Source organism: Crocodylus porosus, unplaced genomic scaffold (assembly GCF_001723895.1).
Source record: "Crocodylus porosus isolate Cpor-Errol unplaced genomic scaffold, CroPor_comp1, whole genome shotgun sequence".
Taxonomy (NCBI): Eukaryota; Metazoa; Chordata; order Crocodylia; family Crocodylidae; genus Crocodylus; species Crocodylus porosus.
Window position 1 is genome coordinate 80,381,229 of NW_017728918.1, and position 18,821 is coordinate 80,400,049.

The 18,821-nt window shown below is 47.4% G+C and overlaps 1 long non-coding RNA gene across 1 annotated transcript; it reads left to right on the plus strand.

The window, feature by feature from the left end:
* Positions 1 to 3,052: 3,052 nt before the first annotated feature.
* Positions 3,053 to 16,267, plus strand: LOC109312237. Its single transcript, XR_002101767.1, has 4 exons — positions 3,053 to 3,156; positions 4,965 to 4,968; positions 8,369 to 8,378; positions 16,258 to 16,267. It is a non-coding gene; the product is annotated as an uncharacterized LOC109312237 (long non-coding RNA).
* The last annotated feature ends 2,554 nt before the right edge of the window (positions 16,268 to 18,821 follow it).

The following is an 18,821-nucleotide window of genomic DNA, read 5'->3' on the forward strand; positions in this document are numbered from 1 at the left end:
CCGGAGAGCTGGGGAAGGGAACTAAGCCTGATCATTCAGTTCCCCTCCCCAATGCTGGGATCAATTGGGCTGGGGAAGGGAACTGAGCTTGATTGTTCAGTTCCCCTCCTGAGCCCTATGATCAGGCTGAGGAACGCAGCTCAGCTCAGCCCACCTGAGCTGAGTTCCCCTCCCCAGCACTACTATCAGTCTAGGGAGGGGAACTCAGCTCATCTGGGCTCAGTTCCTTTCCCCAGCCTGATCGTAGCATTGGGGAGGGGAACTCATCTCAGCTCCCCGCCTGGCTGAGCCACATGGGGCTGCAGAGCCACTGGGAGCACAGCTCTGGTTGTCCCCTGTCTCCCACCACCTAGCACTGGGGAGGGGAACTCAGCTCAGCTGGGCTCAGTTCCCTTCCCCAGCCCGATTGTAGCCTGGCTGAGTCACATGGGGCTTCAGAGCCGCAGGGAGCACAGCCCTGGTTCTTCCATCTCCCACCACCTGGCTGCTGGCTGCTTTGAAACATGAAACATTTTGAAATTTTCAAAACATTTCAGCTAGCCTCGTGTTGTTTTGAGGCTGCTTTGAAGCCCTTTCTTTCATTTTGATTTTTCTGTTTTGAGGTCAAAATGAGTTGAAACAGTATTGAAATGAAACAGCCAGCAAAATTTCACACGGCCCTAATGAGTGGCTCTCCTCTGGACCCTCTCAAGGTTTTCCACATCCCTTTTGAAGTGTGGTGCCCAAAACTAGATGCAGTACTCCAGCTGCAGCCTCACCAGTTCTGCATAGTTATCACCTCCTGGGCCTGTTTGTGATGCACCTGCTAATGCATGATAACGTGTTGTTAGCTTTACTGATCACTTCATCACGTTGATGACTCATGTTCATCTTGGAGTCAGCTATGACTCTGAGATCCCTTTTTGCTAAAATGCTGCTGCTAGGGCCATGCCCCAGCCTGTAAGTTTGTTGGTGATTCCTTCTCCCTAGGTGCAGAACTTTGCATTTATCCTTGTCGAATTGCATTCTATTCTGTTCTTCCCACTTCTCCAACCTCTCCAGATCCACCTGGATTCATTCCCTGCTGTCACAGAGCACTCAGGTGCCCTGCGACTGAGAGCAGAAACGGCTCGGGAGAGACCCCTAGTGGCAGGAAGGGGGAAGCTCAGCTGTCAGTCACCAGGACTGCGCAGGTGCTGGTTGCTAGGGCAAGCAGGGAAACCTAGAGACAGGAAGGGGTGGAGCTTAGCCCTTAAGCTCAGGCAGGAGGCCAGGAGGGCAGTTTAGCTCTGGCAGCTGAGGGAGGAGGAACTCGGCCAGCACAAAGGGGAGAACTCTGACAGTGGGAACTTCCCCTGATTCCTGCTGGGGGTTGGTGCGCTCTCTCTCTCTCTGATAGGGATGGATTCTTATTTTGACCAGGATGGTCTAGCTTTTATGTTGTAGCCTGGGGGCTTTGTGTTCTTGTGTTTATTGTTTTGACCAGAGGACCGAGTGAGGCTATTAGGGGGTGGAGGAGTCCTCATAGGACTCCACAGTAGTGTCGGAATTCCTGGCATGGGCGCAGCATTGTTTGGGGTGCATTGGCCGCAGCCCCAGAGAAGCCCCCGGAGCCAGGGGGCAGCGAGGAGCCCCCAGAGCCAGGGGGCAGTGAGGATCCCGGAGCTGGCACTGGTAAGAAGTCCTGGCATGGGCTGAGGGACAAGCCAGAGAGTGTCCGCATAGTGCAGAGAGTAGGACAGACCTGAACAACACCAGATATATCTGCGAGGCTTGGGCTGCAGTGTAAGAGGAGGAAAGGAGCTGCAGATAGTGCCTCAGGCACTGAGACAGAAAATAGGCAGCCTCCCACTTGATTAAGATCTTCCAATCAAGCAAATAACAACAAGGCATGGCAGACAAGAAGGTGGGCAGTTGGCCCTTGATTAGTGTCGCGGGACCACTAATAGACGGCCCTGAAGAGGCACAACTGTCACACCTGCCCACTAGTGTGTTTACTTTATCCCATAATTTGGCAAGAATGCCCATGAATTTGGGCAGTGTGTTCACCATGCTGTCATCCAAGTCACTGATGAAGACATTGAATGGCACTGGTCCAAGAACTGAACCTTGAGGAACTCTACTGCCCAATCTTTTCAGGTCAATGCTGACCCATCCACCACCACTCTCTAAATATTCTAAAAAGCGAACGTCTACAACATTCATTAATTTTATTTAAAAAAATATTTTTGCCTGGTTTATATGTATTTGTGTAGTACACATACAGGTAATTGTATAATAATTCAAAATGAAGTCTTACTTCATACTTCAAAATATATTGTGTGGGGGGGTGTGACAGCCAGAACCAGAGGGATTAATAAGCAATAAATATATGCTTCTTGGAGAAATTTGGTATTTTGCCTAAACAGGTAATATTAGTTAATATAAAGCTTATAAGTTTGTAAACTGCCATTGTAACTTGTTTGTCATAAGTTTAACCAAAATGATAAATTAAATGTACATACACTCGTGGAGGGCTGCCCGGGCCCCTGCCACCTCGGCCTGGGCCAGCTGCCCCTTGCCGGGTTGACTATATATGCATCCCAAGAAAGCATATGCAAATTAAACCTAAAAGGGGTTGGGGCTTAGGCGGAGCAATGTCAATTTCATACCTAAAGGTGCTGCATCATAATTTGCTTATTGGATAAACCCAAGTCTGGGTAGTAACCTTTTATGATAATTTTAACAACTTTCAATCCCATAGGGTAACAGCTATGGGGTAACATTGTGACTGTCTCTAAAACCAACATATTAGCATAAGACTAAGTATAAAAAGCATGTGCATCAGGTAACCAGCAGGAAGGAGGGAACAGAACGATCATTTCTGTTCCACGCCCAGACTCCCAGTGTGAGTGAGAATCAGATCCTGATCAAGGGACCTTCCCCAGTAATCCCTCCAACAGCGTTGATTGGGGATTGTCAACGGGCCGGTCAACGAGTCCAATCGTTCAGTAGTCTGTACACGTCCTTCCCTCAGCCTGGTGTGATATCTAGCCGGTGGAGTATCTCCCCCTTTACCTTCTCATAGTCCCTGGCGTCACTCCTAGACATGGCGGAGGAAAAGAAACTAACCAGGATTCCCTCAGTAACGGCGAGTGAACAGGGAAGAGCCCAGAGCCGAATCCCCGTCCCGCGGAGGTAGACATGGCCCTGTATGCCGCCTGTGCCTGTCCGATAAGCAGGGTGCCCAGCTGGCCTGCCCATTTCACTTTCTCGACTCCTGCTGCTAAGGCCGCCCTCTCTAAAATTTTGAGGAAGGCCTCTGGGTCATCCTCCGGCGTCATCTTTGGCATGCGCCACTCCGAGCCGCCCCTGGGTATCCATGCTTGTTGCTGCAACAAGTGTTCCTGTAAGGTCATCTGTCTCACGGACTGTTGTTGTTGCTGCTGAAGCAGCTGTACTACCACACTTAGTAGCTGGTGCATCGGGTCCGCCATCTGCCCAACCGCCTGGTGCTCCATCGCGCTGATACCGTGTGCTCAGAAGGCCGTCGTCGCCTTCCCGGCCAATGCACCAAAATGTCGATGGGCCGGTCAACGAGTCCAATCGTTCAGTAGTCTGTACACATCCGTCCAATAATTCCTAGTTGGGGCACACTCACTCCAGAGATGTATGCGTCAGATCCACCTGCCACGACTTCGATGGTTCCCTGGTTCAGTGTCTTTCTATGATGCGCGCACGTCTGAAAATGAGACCTCCAGTCATTCCAAGTCCGAGATCCTTGAGGGCTCCTTCCTCCCCTACACCCTCACCTGGGCCTCCATGTACAAGTCTGGGTTGCCCTCCAAGTCTCCCCTCTGGTGAGTGGGGAGGGGCAATGCCTCGAATACAAAATACAAAGTTAGCAACCGCGAGCCAAACGGTCAGTTCCACCACGGGGCCCTGGACTCTGGGTCCTTGTGTTTGCTGGCTTCACTCAAGTCCAGCTCTCCTCTTTCGGGAGTCCCCTCGTCCCCCTTACCGGGGTGGGCTGTCTGCTCCCTTAGAGTCTTTTCCCCATCTGGGGCGGCTCCGAGTCCTGCCCCCAGTGCACTGTGGCCAAGGCCCGTAGCCCACTTCTCCAGGCTACCGGCCGAGTAGCCTCCAGCTGGGGTGAGGTGCCTCCAGCCTTTACAATGGCGCGAATAACTTCAGGGCTTGTCGCCTCTGGTGTCTCGCCCCTGCGAGACCTTACCCTTTCCCCAGCATGTGTGTGCAGGGCACGTGTCGGCATGCCTCCGCCACTCTGGACTCCCGCTGGGGTTCCGCTCCCGTCCCGGCTCTTCCGGTCCCCCTCCTCTCCGTTCCGGTGTGGCTTTTGTGCCCGCTGGCACCGCTGCACACCTGGGAGGGGTAAGTGAGTCTCCCACCCTTGGGGCCTGCGGGGGACTCGCACCCATAGCCGGGCCCGCTCGGCGGCTCACGTGCTGTGCTGACCCCACCGCGCCTGCACCACCTGCACCACGCCCCACACTCCTCCGCCGCCGGCAATTTATTGCCACAGCAGCTCCCGTTTTGCTGCTCCCAGGGCTTATCGAGGCTGGGGCTCTCTCACAGGGATGCGTGACTTGGCTGGAATCACTTGATGTGCACCTGGCATTGAGGGACTATTGATAAGTCGCCAACCCATGTCTGTCTATCTGTTGTTTTGAACAGCCCAGTGGCTAATACCCTCGCAGTGCCCAGTTGGCATGCAACAAAATTGATTTATCTATCTGTTGTTATTATCTGTTATTTACTACTTCTGCTTTCTCTGGCCAATGAGGCCAGAGGGTTTTACATATTTAGCTCTTTAATACAGCATATTCTATTTATCTTTCTGTTGACTGCTCTGTGTGTGTAAGCTATAATAAATTTGCCTTCACTTCACTCCCAACTTTGCCTTCTTGATTTGAAACTGAATCAAACAGCCCAGTTGGCTTGTGAAAAAATTGATACACTCACAGTGCCCAGCTGGCCTGTGACAGGGGGGTATAGGTTTGTGGGGGGGGCTGTGGGTGTGTGGGTATGTGGGGAATAGGGGAGGGTTTGTCTGTGGGGAATGGATAGGTATGGGGTGTGGGTGTGGGGTGAGGGAGCATATGGGTATATATGTAGATATGTGGGGAGTGGGTGGGTATGGGGTTTGGGGAGATGTTGTGTGGTGGGAGGGTATTTGGGATATGTGAGGGGGTGTGGGTGTGGGGGTCTGCATGCATGGCAGTGCGAGGGGGGTGTGGGTGCATGTGTTTGGTGGGGTGTGTATGTGGGACTCACCCTACAAACACACACACAGAGTTTCTCCCTCCCTTCACACACACACACACACACACACACACACAGAGTCCCTCCCTACACACACATGCATGCACACACACTGAAGGGTAGTGGTGCAGCCCTCTGCTCCCTGGTCCAGCAATGCAGCCAAGAGCCATGTGGTGCTGGAGCAGTGTAGGGGCAGAAAGGCAGGGAAATGGCTGGGGGTGGGGCAGGGCTGGGCTGCTGCATCCTGCTGCTGGCTCCCCCTGGATCCTCCTGCCCCTTTCTCCTGTTATCTTTAACAGGAAGCCAGGAGCAGATAAATATTAATTTTCTACATTTTTTATGGGCACCATGGGCCAGATACAATGCCCACCCCTCCTGCAGCCCAGTTTACCCCTTATTCCATGGCTTTTATCTTTTCCACTAATGCCTGATGTGGAACCCTGTCAAATGCTTTTGAAAATCTGAGTATATTATGTCCACTGAATTTCCCTTATCACTTAGAGCAGTAATATCTTCAAAGAACTCCAGCAGGCTAGATAAGTATGGCAATCCCCTGCCAGAATCAGTGCTAGCTATCCTTAATCAAACTGTGCTTTTCCAGGTGCTCTCCTGCAAAGGCTCTGATTAAATAGTTTTAAAGATTTTCTTTTTGTTAAAATAGTATCTATAATTTTCTGCTTAGTGATTTCTGATAATTTAAAATATAGATCTGTAACGTTTTAGGCCTTAGGAATTTTCCTATGTATAAAGAATGTGTGTGCATGTTTTAACAATACAAATAACAGATAATAGTTGTACTCCTTTTTCTCACTAAGATGTTTGTATTCTATGAATAATCTGAATGTTGCATCATGAGATCTTTTAGTGAGAGCTGTGATAGTGGTATAAAATGAAATCTAGTGTATAACTTTTTTTTTTTTGCTTGACAAACTTGATGGAGGGTTCATTATATATTGACTGGGAAATACCAAGTATTGGAATTTTATTGTTTTGTTTTGGAGTAGTTTTATTGACTCCAGAACCACAAGCAAAACCCAGTGCCATAGTGCTTTCCATTTTGAAATGCTTAATATCAAAATAAGGCTAATTCTTCCTCTCTTCACACAACTGTGAAAGATGCAGAGCATGCTGAACCAAACACGCTTTCTTATGCAGCACATTCACACATATGCCATAGGATACATCCTTGCCTATCATGTAAGCACAAAAGAGAAAGCCGAAGTAGTTCTTTGGTTCTTGAAGTGTTCTAATATAGACTGGTATGTGCATATATTTCCTGGCATAGCTTCTGATGACAAGTCCAGTTGTATGTGATAGCAATTTACTTTCTGTTTACATGCAGGTGCAAATTTTACTGTTTTGTTTTGTCTTAAGTTTCTCTTCTGCTGCTGTTGGGTTTTAGGGTTTTTTTTCTTTAAATCTGTGTTGAATGCTGGATGTCATACTTCAAAGGTTATGATTCTGACAATTTCTCTCTTGGCTGTGGTCATTTTTATCATCTGGATCTGACCATTTTACTTTTCATCTCCTTAAATATAGAGTAAACTACATATTGATGTGTCATAGTTTCATAGTAGCTGTTCAGAGACCTGAACAGATCATCTAGCCTGACCCCCTGCCACAGGCAGGAATGAATGCTGGGTTCATAAGACCCCAGACAGGTGATGATCCATCCAATGTTCTTCTAGGTCAAGTCCAGTCCTCTCTGCATTTGCATGCAGTTGTTTATCCAATGTCCAAGAGGCCCCCACAAATTCTCTCTCCAAGCCCTCATCAAACAACTACAAGGCACAATATCAAGAACACTATAAAATGCCACAGGTAAAAGTAGGAAACATGATAGCACTGGTTGTGATCTATCAGAGCAATGACAGTGAAGTAGCTGGTTGATATAGGCTCAGAAGACCCTTGGAAAAGGACCTTATGGAGGAAGGCAAACCCCCTCAAAGTCTTTGCCAATCTGACAAGCCTTTCTTGAACTCATTTGTTCATTGGTATGACCTTGAGTGACAGAACAAGACCCTCTAGCTAGGAGTCTCTGAGATTTTTCTAGGTACTGGCAGAAGCATCAGCAAATTTCATCCCAAACCATCCAGCCAACATCCCAGTGCTTCAGAGGAAGATGATCCTTGCCAACTTCTGGAACCCAGTAGCCTTTATGAGAAGAATCCCACAAAGCAAAAGTCTTAAAGCATGGGACTGCCACATATCCACCACAAATCTATAAAAAGACAGATCAGGATTGTTACAGGGTCTTCTTAGGGATTGCCTACTATGATATCTCAGCTGAATGGCTCAGGAGACAGAATCCTTCCTCAGGCATCACTGTGTAACTGTGAAGGAAACATCATCAATGTAGTTCCCTGTCCTTTGCTCCTTTGCTGTTTGCTGGTTGATGAGAGATTAGGAATGCTAATGGAAATATCAGTGTGGGTGGACACAGAATCCTTGTGTCATGTTCCTTTTGAGGGAAAGGATTACTTGTACTTAGCTGTGTCATCTTGTTCACCCTTATACCAGTCACTGAGGCTAAGTACAGGTGTTCAACAAGCCAGTGGTGGCAGCATTCTAACTTTTGAACTTTACTCTAAGTGCTCCTGTTTATGTTGGGAGGAAGCTGAACATGTTAGCCTTAATGGGGGAGGTGGGTGTTCAAAGCCTGCCTGCATAGCGCAAGTGCAGCCTCCCAGAGTGCCCTGTGGGCTCCCTGGGCTGCCAAAGCCTCATGAGAAGAGCTGAATGGCCAAGCTACCCTCATTGGCACTGGCACCATGTATGCACATGTCTCTGGCACTGTGCAAGTATCTGGCCAACTATCCTGGATCCAGCATCTTAGGCTCCATGACTGGGCCACCCGTGCACATATGTGGAGCCTACACACAAGGGAGACACTGAGGGACCTCTGGTGAGTCCCCTGTCTGGACCCTTTCCCCTGCCTGGGGCTGGAAGCCATGCAGCTTCTCACAGCCTGGCACTAACCACAGCACACAATGCCTGTGTTCTATCTCCCAGCTGGGAAAACCTGGATGCCTGGACTCCATCTCTCTGCTGTGGGAGCCGGGAGGGCTGGGAACCCAAGTGTCTGGGGCTGGAGGGATAACCCTTCTTCAGTTCTCTGGGATCAGAGGCGGGGAGTGGTGGTGGGTAGGTTTGCTAGGGACAGTTCCCATTTCCCACTGCACCTTACCTGCAGTGGTGCTTGTTCATAGATGCTCTGTCAAACAGCGCCTGGAGAATTGCCAGTGAAGATGCTCAATTTCACTTGTTGGTTACACTTCAGCTGTGGGGCTTGAAAAAAGCTTTCAGTGTAAATCAGGCTCTGTTTGGGTTAGGGTTTGTGTCAGGTGGATCCAGGTAGAAACATACTGACCTCTCTCAGGAAAGCAGTGCAACCTTGAGGGATGGGGCTGTTGGCTGTCAATTACACAGATTTATGGCCCCACTTAATGGGCGTGTCTCCAGGATACGTTTACTACCAAGTTGCCTAGTTAGCTCTGCAGTAGTCTCAGCGTCTACACTTATGGCCCTATTAGACCCCAGTAAACTAATGAATGCTGCCATAGGTTAGTACTTGCAAATACAAGTACTACCTTATGGCAGCATTATTTAATGTGCAGTGCATGTGTAGATGCTGATGGGGCTGGCTGGGGCATAAGGGTGCTTTATTGTGGGAGTTGCCTGATGGCTAGCCCCACACTGGAGCATCCTTGTGCCTCAGCTGGCACACTGAGCCGGGTAGGAGCAGCCCCGGGCTGGCAGGCTAACTCCCCAGGCCTTCAGCCAGCCAGGGCTGTTCTGACTTAGTTCAACATGCTGTGGTCCCACGTGCACATGTAATTGTGGCACCTACCTGCAATAAACTGCAGCATTAATAGCACATGTAGACATGTCCAATGTAACACAAACTGATAGGCCCCCAACAATAGTAGGGGGGTCTGAGCCTGGCACTGTACCTTCATTCCAGGCCAGTAGTGTGGGGCTTGGGGAGGGGTGTGTGGTTGTTTGAGAGGCATGAGGGCAGTGAGAAGCATCAATCAATCAGTACCATCAGTCTTCCACATTACGTGCCAAGAGCACACTGAATACTAGAGTAGGCAACCACATCCTTCCCCATAAGCATACCCCAACTTACTAAGGAGTCACATTAGACTGTTCCCTTATTTGTAAACATCACATTCAGAAGGCCAGCAGTAAAGTTTCTGCATAGGTATCTGCCTTAAGATATTTAGCAAGCATGACATGGTATGCCAACTTCAAAGTGCTCAGAACCATTGTGCTTGCAATGGTATATGCCCCAGCAGATTACTGTGCTCCTGTATGGTCCAAAAGTTGTCAAACTAAAAATCTCAACACTTCTTTACAGTGCACAGAGACTCATAATAGGCTGTACAACTTACGCACACAGATGCATTCCTTGCACTCTGGTATTAGATCAAGTGACACAAGAAGACAAACCCTAACTGCTCCTCTGCTGCTAGGTTTCTGGGCCTATGGAGAACCTGGCAGGCCAGGTACTGTGGTCTTGTGTGTTGCACTAAATTGAGATAAGAGGCGGGGTGAATGGAAATGAAATGATCATCCCAAGTAATCTGGTTTGAAATCTATTCTTACAGTGTTTTATACCAACACCAAATGAGTCCCACATTGGGCATGACCTTGAAGAGAAGCGTAGGTGAAGCTGAACAGACAGATCCAGGTATAGACACTTCAAAACAACATTATACAAGATAAACATTTTGGGCAGTCCCCTGTGTGAATGCAGTGTCCAGCATACAGCACAGCACTTAACTGAAAACTAATCTTAACCATTGCCCATGCAGATTAGATGGAATCTGCATGCTGAGTGATAATACTAAACAGTAGCTTATAGATGCTGGAGGGTTCACGGGGATTGGAAACAGGGGCTTCACAGATTCTTGTCAGTGACAGCCAAGGGGTGGGGCTGACCTGGTGTTCAGGCAGATCACTAGACTCTGGCCAAAGCTAGAGTACCACCCTGGGACATGGGGTATGGGGGGTAATGCAATGCTCTATTCAATGTTAGCAGGAGGTTGCCTACTGTGGGTCACAATGGGATTTGTTACAGATTTTCATTAAAGTGCTCTGACCTACAGTGCTGAAGTCTTATACCTTATCCAGGGTTATCTCAGTGGGATCTGCTATATTTGCAGCACTCTATGTATGCTGGCCATCTGTTCAGTGATGGCTGTATAGATTTCATAGATTTCATTGACATTAGGGCTGGAAGGGACCTTGGAAGATCATCAAATCCAGCCCCCATCCCAGGGGCATGAAGTCAGCAGGGATCATAGAATCCCAGCAAGATAAACATCCAAATTTATCTTGAAGGTGTTCAAAGTAGGTTCTTGAACCACTTCTGGCGGCAGTCTATTTTAAACCTTGGGGACTTGTACAGTAAAGATGTTCCTCCTTATTTCCAGCCTGAAGCAGTCATGGAGGAGTTTGTGACCATTCGATCTTGTCATCCCCTGGGATCCTCTGGTGAACAGACATTCCCCCAGATCCTGGTGAGCACCCCTTATAAACTTATAGGTGGCCACCAGATAACCCCTGAGCCTGCACTTTTCCAGGCTGAAAAGTCCCATGGCTCTCAGCCTCTTGTCATAAGGTCTGTTTTCCTGACCTTTGATCATGCATGTGGCTCTCCTCTGCACTCTCTCAAGCTTCTCCACATCCTTTTTTGAATTGTGGAGCCCAAAACTGGACACAGGACTCCAGCTGTGGCCTCACCAAGGCTGAGTACAATGGGATATGGGATTTGCTTGGGAAGCATTTATGGATGCAAGCCAAAGTTTTGCTCACTTTACTAGCTGCAGACATTGAAGGCTCATGTTCATCTTGTGGTCAATCATGACCCCCACGTCCTTTTCGCCCATAGTGCTAGCCAGTGCAAAACTGCCAAGTCTATAATTATGCTGCAGGTTTTTCCTCCCAAGGTGGAGAACCTTGCATTTTTCAGTGTTAAACACCATCAGGTTCTCATCCACCCATTTTCTGAGCCTGTAGAGGTCAGTCTGGATCACTCTCCTGTCCTCACGTATGGACGCTTTACCCCAGAGTTTGGTGTCGTTGGCGAACTTCGCCATTCTGCTTCTGATACCAATGTCCACATCATTAATGAATATGTTGAATAGTGTAGGCCCCAGGACAGATCATTGAGGGACCCCACTGGTCACAGGGCACCACAACAATAGACTTCCATGGACCACCCCCCTCTGGGTCCTACCATGGATCCAGTTCCCCAGCCAGTGGATAGTGGTGAGTCTGAGGCTGCAGTTAGCCAGTTTTGCTAAGAGGTGATCATGGGATACCATGGGCTTTTTTAAAGTCAAGATATATGACATCAATCTCTTATCGCTTGTCCGGGTGATAGGTCACCTGGTTGTAAAAGGAAATCAGATTGGTCAAGCAAGACTTACCCACAACAAACCCATACTGGCTATCCCTCAGGATGTTGCCATTGGCCAGTCTCTTAAGAATGGCCTCTTTGATAATCTTTTCTAAGACCTTCCCCAGGATAGAGGTCAGGCAGATGGGCCTGTAGTTTGCCGGATCCACTTTCCTCCCTTTCTTGAAGATAGGCACCACATTGGCCTTCTCCCAATCTTCGGGAACTACACCAGAGTGCCAGGAGTTCTAAAAGATACATGCCAGGGGTTGAGCTATGATGCTAGCCAGCTCCTTGAGTACCCTGGGCTGCAAACTGTCAGGGCTGGCTGACTTGAAGGTATCCAGCCTCTCAAGGTGTTCCTTCACAAGGTCAACATTGATGGAGGGTGAGGAATCTCCCTCACCCAGGCCTTCCCATCCTGTAATGGGCATGGGCATCCCTTGGGACTGGTGAAAAACTGACACAAAGTACCCATTTAGGAAGTTGGCTTTTTCCTGGGCGTTGGTTGTCAGTTGTCCCATCTGGTTTGGCAGGGGTCCAGTGTTGCCCTTGCTTTTCCTCTGGCTCCCCACATATCTAAAAAAGGACATTTTATTGTCCTTGATTCTTGTAGCTAGTTGCAGTTCAGTCGCAGCCTTGGCTTTCCTGGTTTGCTCCCTGCAGGTCTGGACCAGTGCAGAATATTCCTCCTTGGAGGTGGATCCAGTCCTCCATCCTTTGTAGGTGTGTCTTTTTACATGTAGGAGGTCTGCTAGTTCCCTGCAGAGTCCCCCTTAGGATGGAGTCTCGCACGACAAACACTTCGTGTTTTGTCTTAGGGTTGGTGGGTGTGAAAGCTACACTTGAGCCTGTGTTGCTTGCAGGAGCTGGCAGCTTAGCAGGCTCTGCTGGGACTGCAAGAGGTTCATACCTATTGCAAAGCTTCAGTGGTGTGGGGGCCTTGGTGTGGCAGGCCTTGGGGCCCTTGACCACCTTGGTCAACCCCTTGGCTGGACAGAATGGAAGGTCCCTGAGTCCTCCCTTGTCCTGGAAGGAGACCTTGGTCTACCCTGTGCCTGCAAGGGGAGAAGGGCCTGGTAGTAGGAGTCTATCTCATGCTCACCATCCCTGATGGCATGCAGTCTATGGACTGTGGCCTGGAGCTCCTCCAGCTGGCATGACAAAGACCCCAAAAGGCAGCAGACTTCTCAAGGGGAGGTGGCCATGTTCCCAGACCCCAGAGCCTGAAAAAGTGTGGTGGCAGCCCCTGCAGCTGTGAACCAGGGGCTCTGTCTGCATGGAGGCTGGAACTATGGGCTCCACCTGGGGGTAGGCCTCTGAGGAGCCACAGGAGGGGGCTGCAGCCCCAAGGGGACCCTCGGGTAGCAGCACATGCCCATCCATGCGATGCAACTGGTAGGCTGGCTGTGGCTGTGACTGCCTACCCTAGGGGGCTCAAGGTCATGGCCTTGGGCCCTCCTGCTCACCCTCCTGTGCAAACTCCCATGCTACCTCACGCCCCAGGCCCAGAAGTGCACCTGTTTGCGTGTCCTGTTCTTGAGGCTCTGGTCGTGTGGCTCCCTGGGGGGCTGAGCGAAGTAGGAGCCGGGGCAGGGCAAGACCCTCCTGGGCACCACTCAGGTGCCTCATAGCTGGGCTATGTTCCTTCCCCCATGGGCCCTGCTTATGTTCAGCAGTGCTGGGGGTTGGCAGGGTGCTCCACGGTCATTGGGGGTCACTGGGGGGGGGTCTTAGGATGCGGGGGAATGATGGGCTTACACCCTTGCTTCTCACGCCACTCTCGGGGCCAAACTGAGGCTTTTTCCCAGTTGGCGGGCCCTCTTAAAATCTGTGCATATGCAGTGGGCCCACTGCCGGCAACGTGCTGCTCCCTGTCAAGGGGGTCCTACCTGGGACTTTGGGGGACCTCTTTTCTCTCCTGTCTCTCTCCCTGGGCGGCTGGATTTAGTAGGAGCTGGGGCCTAGACCACGTAGGTGAGCCTACTGTGTAATAAGTATAACTGCTGTACTTGGGCCCATCACACTTTAGCCTATAATGATCATATTTCCTGAAGACTGTGCACAAGTAATCCTTAGTCCCAATAGAAGTGGCAAGTTGGCTTGCTGTATAGTATGGCATCTTTTAATATTGCCAGGAATTGCAGTCCACTGACCACATTAACCACTGCACTTGAGGGAAGGATATTATGGGTACGACTACTCATTTTGTCTCTTGGCAATGCATAAAACCTTATTTGTCATCCACCACTCTGAAAACGTTTTTATTTTGTCACATGAAAGAAGCCAGCCTTTTTTTACTCATTCATTCTCTTTGTCTTTGCTATAGACTTTCTCTCTTTCTCTTCTTGGTGCTTTGAGTTCACTAGGACATGCACTGGCAGCATGTAGCTGCTGTCTACAGCAGTCAATTAAGTGTGTTTTGCATCTTACCTCTTTTGCTTTTGTATACTAGATTAGCCAGATAGCTTCTATAAACAGAAAACTGAAAAGCAGCAACTGATGGACAACTTCTCTTGCTAGTTAGTGATGATCAAATAGCAATTTTTGCCTTCTCTGGTGCCCACCTGATGATTTCCCTATCTCTCCCTATCTTTTTTGTTTATGGTTGTGTCTCGCTCTACTTAGGAAGTACAAGTTTTATGGACTCAGCATAATTGCTATTTGGTTTGAAAATTGGCTGTGGGAACAATTTATACTTGCATCTCCCCAGTGGGCAGGCAAGACCCTGATTTAGAGGTATGTTGCTCTGCACAGTTAGCCTTTAAAACTATAACAAAATTATGGCAAATGTTCTTTAAGAAAAACTAATATCCCATATTTTCATGAGGCTTTAGGGTGCTTGCAGACAGTGCTCCCCAGTGGCTCTTTAAACTTGGCACATTCCCGCTTTGAGCCCCATGCATACCCAGAAGGGGCAGCACGTTACTTCAACCCAGCTCATCTGTCATCTGTAAAGACTGGGCATTTTAGTGGGGCTTTTTTGTGCTTCTATATAATAGCTTAATGAATCAGCTTTAGCTAAAAGCACCAAAAAGCTTTGCTGAAGCACCCAATCTTTACAGACACTGTAGAGCCAGGTTGAAGTAATGTGCTGCTTCTTCCAGTAAAGTGTGTTTTTTTCTTAATGTCTGCAAGCAGCCTTAGATATTTTGATACCTTTTATTTAAAATTAATTGGAAGAAGATATTTTGGATAGAATTATTAGGCAAGAACTTAGACCTTTGAGGAATATGTCAGATTATGAAATCCATTTTGTTTTAAGAATGCCATTTATGATTGTAACTTTTATTTTGCATTGGACACCCGTTTTGTAGTAAAGGCTTGACGCCTTCTGGAATGACCATGACTCAGATTCTAGTCCTCTTCTAGGATAGCTAAATGGCATTTATCTGGCTTTTTAGAGTCACTGAATGTGATTCTATTTTGATCCATGCAGCAGCTACAAGAACCAACTGTCTAATTTCATCAAAATTCTGCTACAATATAATTCCATTCTGAGAAGTACAGGATTCTGCCTGAATCCTTAAAGAAAGAAAAAACATAGAGTGGGGGGTAGTGATACCCATTTAGGACCTAAACCCTAGGTTTTAGGCAGTCTCACCTGAAGAAGTTTGAACATTCCTCTCCTTTCCCAGGAAAGTGCTATGCTGTGGATTAGGGAAGATTAAGGGCATGCTCAAGCATCCCTATTGAAGCTGGTCCCACTAGATGAAAATGGATGCAAAAGGCATGGGGCAGGAGAGGAAACAAAAGGGACCCTGACTTCATAGACTGAAATGGACACTCAGGCTAGGGACAGGTGTTACACATAAACTGATTTAAGTATGAAAAACTGGGTTAAACCTGTAACAGAACAGACATTCAGTTCACATAAACCAGGTTGAATATGGCCAAACTGGTTTGAGATAAACCTGGTTTAATGTAGTATCAGATTTAACTGATCTGGCTCAAACCCGGTTTATGCAATGTCTGTCCCAGACCCCTTGCTTGTTTAAGTTAAATCAGACTCCCCCAGTGTCCCAGCATGCTTTCTCAGCTGGGTGGGACTCTGCTCCAGTGAGCTGGACTGGCCCCTTCCCTCTGTTCTCTAGCTGGAGCAGGGGCAGGGTGTGGCTGGATGCTGGCCTGCCATGGCCCCTTAGGTAAATTCCTCCCTCCGTCCTCTCTGCACCACATGGAGACAGGGGAACAGGCAGCCCTGGGCTGACCCTAGGCCTAGGACTGCCTGCTTCCCCATCTCCATGTGCCGCTCCCTGGATGGCTGGGGCACAGGGTTCCTCAGCACGGGCTGCCTGTGGTTAGCCTCACTCTGAGGCACCCTGTACCCCAGCTAGCTACCCCTGCAGAACATGGACCAGTGGGACAATGTGTCTCACTGCAAAGTCCATGGACAGGGGCATGGGCAACTGGTGTCTCCTGAGTCTGGTTGGGGGGGCACCCACAGAAGCCGGTGTCAGCAGCAGGGTTGGCAAGCACCTGTAGAAGCTGCCAGCAGCTTCGGTGGTGGGGATGGGCTTAATGAGCACCCGCAGAAGCCTCCAGTGATGGTGGCAGTGGGGGAGGGACTGGCAAGGACCTGCAGAAGCTGCCAGTGGCATTGGCAGTGGGGGACAGCCCTGTCAGGGGGGCATATGCCCCTCCCCCACCCTATTTCCTGATGAGAAATGGAAAAGTACTGAAAGGAGTGTATACCTGTCAGGTCAGGATGGGGGTGCAGATGGGGGGAGATGTGATGTGGGTAAAGGCCGAGCAAGAACAACACAGTGGTCTTCAGGATGAGCTTATCAGGAGCTGGCTTGATAAAACTCACTCAGCCCAGCCAGACACCGAGATGAGTTGCTGTCAGACTGCCAAGAGCCTGGTGGTGGTGGTGGTGGGGTTGACCTGTATGTGATTTATCAGTATATAAAGTAGCCTGTGTTTTACTCTTGTTGAGCATCAGCTGCCTTTTGCTGTTCTCCCGTGGCCATGCAAAATAAAGAGCTTCTGTTAGCCAGTGATTCTGTCTGAATTTCTACATCACCCCACCTTACCAGTCACCTTTGGGCAGGGGTATACAATGTGGGACAAAGTAGTGGCACAAATTTGTGCCATTACTATTTGTGCTGCTACAAACACACATGGATTATACTATATTTATCCTCAAAATGCTACATGATAAATATGTTCATAGTATAAATTATTTTACTCTAGATTTAAATGTGTGCAGTTCATACAGAAGGTAGTGTTTCTGAGAGTCGTATGCTTGTTCTTGACCTCTGTATCACATTGGGTACTTCTTATCCTTTACTCTCAGTAGTGCTGATTAGGGTTTTGCTCCTTCTCTGGTCACCTGGTGGAGTAAGAATGCATTGTTAGGTGCCAGGAGAATAAGTTAAACATTTATGAGGGAGCCATGCGGATGTTCAGTGCACATATCTGCGATCAGTGCAATTTTTCTTTCTTTCATACAACACTTGTCATCAATCTTTTGCAAGCAGTAAGTGAAAATGGAAGCTGTCATCCATACCTTAGCATTTGCCTTAAACCCTACAGGCAGCAAATTTCAGCTCAGTTCTCTTAAGCACCAGGGCTTCCTGCTTTTCTTTTTTGATAACCAGAAGCTTTGCTTTATCAGTACCTGTCATACAGTCCAGCATACAGATTTGTTCATTAGATTTTCCTTCCATCACTTTAAGGGACCAAACTATGATTACAAGTTTCTTTGAAAGAATGCCCTCCTCTCATGCCAGCTGTGTACAATACCTTCTAGCCACAGTGATTGTGAGAAAACTGCAGCAAGATAGCAATTGCTAAAAACAGCAGTCAGAAAATAATGATCTGGAATGTAAACCATAAAGCAAAGAAAAACAGATTGAAGGAAGAAAATGTAGGCCAGCTTTCTTGACTTGATTCTACAGTCTTTCAAATCATGGAAGTTTTTCCTGAATAAGAAGTATGGGATCATGCTTTCTGTTTGTGTAGTCTGAGATGCATACACAGTATTAAGCATTATATGTTTTGCAGTGTCTAAGGACAATGAGGTACATTAAGGACAGCTTCAGCCCTTATTTTTTTCTGTTGGAGCTCTGAATTTCCATGCCTTCTACAAGTTTCCATTAGCATTACTCACATGTATCTATCTGCTTGTCTCTCTGCTGGAGTAATATTAAAAAAAAGTCCACCTACTATTTTTGAAAACTCTCCATTGGTATATTTGCTTCACAGACTGAAATTCTGTGTTGCCAAATGAATACATAATTACTTCCAAGGATTATTGGGAAAATAACTTTTCCATTTCAAATTATATAAAGTCTGATAAACACACAAGTGGGGAATTTAGAAAAAAAGCTGATTTCTTTCATAGATTGTAGCAGCTCCAGAGAAGTCAAGACCTGATAAATCATAACAGCTGTTTTTAGCCAACATGGTCTCTTGTGTCACAACCTACTTAGAAAGTTTTAGTTTATATATTGACTTGATAAACTGTGCTGGCTTCTCTGGAGCTGTTAAAATATATGTGGTCAGTACAGGTCACTAAGATGTGCACCAGGCTTACATGCTAATGATGCATTTTTATTTAATATTTGTAGCTCTAAAAAAAATCATTGGTAGGAACAAATTCAATTTATTTATAAAAACAAGAAAGAAACCAAATAGGAAAAGAAGAATGAATTCCTGGTCTTTAAATAATAGGAATATTTCACTAAATTCATAATGCAGACGAACAAAAAATAGATTTAGAATTAAATTGGCAATCTATCTAATCCAATATTCTGTCAAAAATGGGGAAGAAGTGGGTACAAAGAAGCCTGCAGCATATTGTTATTAAATAACTTGTCCATAGGGCAAGTTAGGGTGACCTGAAATGAATGCAGTATTTCATATGAGGGTGCACCATTGATTTATACAATTGAGTAATATTTGTGTTTTTTTCCAGCTACAACCTCATCTTTTGTTTTTGATTGCCACTCTACTTTACACTTGCTTTTAACTGAGCTGTCTACTTTAATACCTCAAAATAACATTTTCAAAAGTATTTGTAACTAGTAAGATTTTCAAAAGTGCCAAGGCATCTAACTCTAAATGAAATTATCACAACATTTATGTTTCACCTGTTAGATTGTAAATCTGATTGCAAGGTTTAATGTTGCCTGTTTACAGACTCATGTAGACTGAATACTAATAA